The 5,290-nt window shown below is 38.1% G+C and overlaps 1 long non-coding RNA gene across 1 annotated transcript; it reads right to left on the bottom strand.

Moving 5' to 3' along the window:
- Positions 1-201: 201 nt before the first annotated feature.
- Positions 202-1,250, bottom strand: LOC115577934 (uncharacterized). Its single transcript, XR_003983312.1, has 3 exons — positions 1,113-1,250; positions 350-421; positions 202-252 (listed from the first exon to the last, which is right to left on the bottom strand). It is a non-coding gene; the product is annotated as an uncharacterized LOC115577934 (long non-coding RNA).
- Positions 1,251-5,290: the final 4,040 nt, after the last annotated feature.

Here is a 5,290-nt window from a genome sequence, read left to right as displayed (position 1 = left end):
ACTTAACATTCAACAAACCTCATTAACGAACTCTCGTCCCTGGTCAGTGAGGATCCTTTCTGGGGCCCCAAAACGATAGAAGAACTTTACAATACAGTCTGCCACATTTGCAGCTGTTTTGGATGGTAGGGCAAAAGCCTCAGACCACTTGGTGAAGTAATCCACCATTACACAGATATACATGTTGCCTGCATCTGTCTCGGCCACTTTGCCAATGATGTCCATCCCCACGAGTTCAAACGGTTGGCTCACCTTGGAGAAATGGAGAGCACAATAACAAATACAATATTAATTTGGAATCAAACAAAAATATAAGATTCAAAGAGTAAAGTAAAATATTGTCTATCACTTGTATGGGGATGAACTCTGTCTCCTGCTTTATAGTTGAAGCACTGGTCTGGCATTCCATACACTCTCCAACCTGGAAGACAGGGAACTTTGGTATTATGAGAAGGAAGGAATATGGATTCTGTTCACCACCATATATATAACTTGATCATATACACTACATTGATAACATATATCATGGCTTCACTATATCATATGTATACATCATATTTACGTGTATATATTAATATCTTGCATAGACAAGTATTAATTACTCATAACATATATTTTTATGTTGGATCTTTGTGCATATATGTATATCTTGTATAGCCAAGTACATATTATACATACACATATATACAATACTACTATTAATAATAACACTGTCATTCCATCAGTATCATTATAATTACCACTGATATTATTACCATAGAAATTTTGATAGGATTCTTTTAAGAGTGACAAAGATTTTATTCTTGTTACATGCAATCTCCAAACTCTGTACACCTGTATCCCTCATGATGTAGGAACTGAAGCACTGAAACACGCCCTACTGAGGTATTACCACCTAATGATTTTTTGTTGTCCCTCACTAAAATAATTCTATCGAGAAACTTTTTCTAAAATGCAGGAGCTTATTATCTGCAGAGGCCGGGTGTGAGCATGGGGAGTTCATTTGCTCAGTCATATACATGCTTTTCTTTGGGTATAGTTGTGAAGAACTGTACCATTGACTTGTTTGCATAATCATTTTTATCTTTGGATGAATCAAAAAATATACTCACCCACTTATCAATATCAGTTGTCATGCCAGGCCAGTAAAACCATTTACACACTGCGTCTCTTGTTTTCGTGATACCACAGTGGGCTCCAGAGGCGCTTGCATGGCATTCTCTGAAGATTTGGTCGGCCTCTTCTTTGTCATAGACAACCTTTCTCTTTTCAGTCTTCCCTCTCTTATACAATGCTCCTTCTGTGTAGAATATAGTATATATAGGTCCTTTGTTGCAGGTCATAAATATGTTTTAAATAGATTTTATTAAATTAAAATGAGCTTTGATATATAACAAATATAACAACACTGCATCATGTAATAACCACATTTTAAAATAAATTTTCACTTCATTATAACACATGCATTTTGTAATAATCTGATTCATTTTGCAATAGCCTACACATTTACAACTCAGTAATGACTGTGACAAAATACTGTTTTTCCATCATGAAAAAAATTGCAACTGTAGCAATTTGTAACAACCACCTCACATGTAATTATTGATTACAAAATGTTTCGACATTCATTAGGCCTACATGTTGCGTTCAAAGTATTTATTACAAAATGTGAGTGTTGTTAGATTATGAAGTGAAAAGTAGGCCCTATTACATTTTGTCGAGTTATAGCATGATGCAGTGTTTTTACATTATGCGTTAATACATGCCTAAATTATAAACACGTGTATGAATGCAACTTCCAAAATAACCATACTGTTGATTGTAACCGCTGTGATAGTTTAAAGCAAACCACCTTCATAGTGGTAGGATTTATTAAAGTATCAAGAAATTTTTCACTTACCATCGAGTATGAATTCCGATGCCCTTCTCCGTATGACGTATTTCTCTGATTTTGTAGCACCATCTGGGTAGCTGCTACATGATTTATACTTCACAATTTCGTTGTAAATGTCCGGATTCATTTCCCTTTCAGCACAAGAGACAACATGGAGTTAATTGAGAATTTGGAAACTTAATGTAGGCTAGTAGTTGATTTCATTGTTTAATAAGTCTACAGAACAATTTCCATACCTTTTTTATAACTTTCCCAAAGTTTTTCAATTCGAAGGATGTCACATTCGGGGTTCTCCTGTGCAGATAGGCTACTGAAATTGAGTTTTGATTGGGATGTTCAGTTTATCCAAAGATCTTCAATAGGAATTATCTGTTGTGGGGAAAGAAGTCATTAGTATGAATTTGAAAGATGTGTGAGCCTCCTTTCATACTGAACAGAGGGGGAACAGTATCTGACAGTAATATTCCAAGCTGTCAGGATGCGTTCCCCTGTTTAAATGGTCAAATTGAATGATATCAGTCTGAAAATCACAGGACTTATCTGTTGTTGGGAAAGAAGTCATTAGTATGAATTTGAAAGATGTGTGAGCCTCCTTTCATACTGAACAGAGGGGGAACAGTATCTGACAGTATTCCCAGCTGTCAGGATGCGTTCCCCCTGTTTAAATGGTCAAATTTAATGATATCAGTCTGAAAATCACAGGACTTACCTGTTGTTGGGAAAGAAGTCATTAGTATGAATTTGAAAGATGTGTGAGCCTCCTTTCATACTGAACAGAGGGGGAACAGTATCTGACAGTAAGCTGTCAGGATGCGTTCCCCCTGTTTAAATGGTCAAATTGAATGATATCAGTCTGAAAATCACAGGACTTATCTGTTGTTGGGAAAGAAGTCATTAGTATGAATTTGAAAGATGTGTGAGCCTCCTTTCATACTGAACAGAGGGGGAAAAGTATCTGACAGTAATATTCCAAGCTGTCAGGATGTGTTCCCCCTGTTTAAATGGTCAAATTGAATAATATCAGTCTGAAAATCACAGGACTTATCTGTTGTTGGGAAAGAAGTCATTAGTATGAATTTGAAAGATGTGTGAGCCTCCTTTCATACTGAACAGAGGGTGAACAGTATCTGACCGTATTCCCAGCTGTCAGGATGCGTTCCCCCTGTTTAATGGTCAAATTGAATGATATCAGTCTGAAAATCACAGGACTTATCTGTTGTTGGGAAAGAAGTCATTAGTATGAATTTGAAAGATGTGTGAGCCTCCTTTCATACTGAACAGAGGGGGAACAGTATCTGACAGTAATATTCCAAGCTGTTCCCCCTGTTTAAATGGTCAAATTGAATGATATCAGTCTGAAAATCACAGGACTAATCTGTTTTTGGGAAGGAAGTCATTAGTATGAATTTGAAAGATGTGTGAGCAAGAAGTCTGGAGTATGATCATCTCCAATATGCATTTTCCAAATTTCCCTGATATAGCAGCTCAATTCTAATTCTTCAGGTTAAAAGGTGCTCCCTCCTTTAAAAAGCTATTTTTATCAGGCCGCCTTATGAATTCATGCAAAGCAACTATGTCTTTAAAGCATTTGACACTGGTTTACTCTTATTTAATGCTTAATAATACTTTCTTACTTAAGTAATGCTTACAGTGCAATGCTTTTACAGTTTTAAATTCTGTTTTTCAAAACACATTTAACCACAGCATAGAGGGTTGCTACAAATTCAAACTACTGTGCAGCCTTTCAACACACCTTTAACCTAAATATCTAAAATGCTATGATGGAGCCCCAAGTCAGCCAGAACTGATTGCTGATCAGTTCTGGCTTGCCAGGGTTCAACTCGGGCAGCCGTCCAGACCATCTGATGGCTGGTTCACAAATAAAGGCGACACTGTTATCAGTGATCAAGTTTATATCTTACATCTAATTAAAATATGTGTAATGCGATGAGCAGTGATGCCAGTAAAGTGTTACTGTGATCCAGTGGTTCTCAATTTTTTGTTTTGTTGCTACAGGACAGAATTGTTTTCATGCCCACCCCCCCAAATTGAAATACTACTGAGAACCTGATAATATTTATTGATCTGTATAAACTACTGTATGACCTGCAGCATTCTGCACACAATCTGATTATCAAAATGGTTTCAGGTTGTCAGCTGCCACAGTTTTTAGGCAGAAAACACATACAGGTCTTTCCTCATTTCTGACCGTGTTCACGGTAAACCCAAGAGCTATGTAGCCATCGTCATATGTCCTGCTCCATAGTTCCCGACCGAAGGATTAGCAGAAGAGCTTTGTGTGCTGGTATCAACAGTGTTTTATTTTGAAAAGAAACCGAATGTTATATTGTTATTTCAGCGTATTAATTCCTGTCTGCTCGGTGCAAAATTTAGCTGACTTGCCATGTCGTGCTCCGTCATCCGCCAGATATATAGAAGTCCTGCGTGTCTGCTCCGTCCGTCTCCGGCAGTCCGGAAAATGGTAACGCACAGTTATTATTCAAGCTTCACTATTATTCCTCTCACGCCCCCCAGGCAGGACACCATTTGAGAACCACTGCTCTAATCTGACCACTTTTTTCAATAAGGAGTAATCTAACGCATTATATTTCCAAACCAGTAATCAGATCAAAGTTACTTATTCAAGTCACTGTGCGTTATTATTTTTGTAATTTTACTTACTAAAACACATTTTTGCTTTTTCCTTGCGTCTCCGGGAGTGATGTTAGGTTTTCAGCACAAGGACAGTCGGGTGTAACACCACACAGTTCCTGTCAGCTAAAGATGAGAATAGCAAGGTTCGGTGTACACTTTGTGCTGGGGACAAAGTGCAATCAAGCTTAGAAAACAACGTCAAATTTGAAATCGCAGCACTGTTAAGTTCATGGAGCGAGTCCCACCAGGTGGTGTTCAGCAGAGAACTGTTAGCAAAGCCACGGCTTTGACTTATGCAGAAGATATTGGACTTGGAGCAGAGTCTTCTGCCACCTGAAAAATGCTGTTCTAGGGTCCCAAATACCCGCCTCTGTACTGACCCCACTTGGTACAATCTGGGTTCCCCTGAGCATAAATCAAATTCAAGTCTCCCACTTCCTGTTTGATAGACCGCCATTTTGCCTGAAGGTAACCCTGGACCACATGCTACAAACCTTTTTTATACATTTGGATGTGGTAATGCTTCATAATTGTTTATAAAAACCTTATTTCCCCATCCTCAAAGCACCACCAGCAGTGAAGCATCTTTAAATGGTTTTATTCAAAAACACATGTTGTACACAAACATGCTGGCAGTCTGGAACAGGATCAGCTCCCTGGACAACCTGGAATCAGGCAAACACACCTGCAGCCTATCACACAGAGGGTTATTGACACAGAAACATGTATGAGGGTTGTAAC

Source organism: Sparus aurata, unplaced genomic scaffold (genome assembly GCF_900880675.1).
Source record: "Sparus aurata unplaced genomic scaffold, fSpaAur1.1, whole genome shotgun sequence".
Taxonomy (NCBI): domain Eukaryota; kingdom Metazoa; phylum Chordata; class Actinopteri; order Spariformes; family Sparidae; genus Sparus; species Sparus aurata.
The sequence above is the reverse complement of the archived record's forward strand: the minus strand, read 5'-3'. Positions and strand labels throughout refer to the sequence as shown.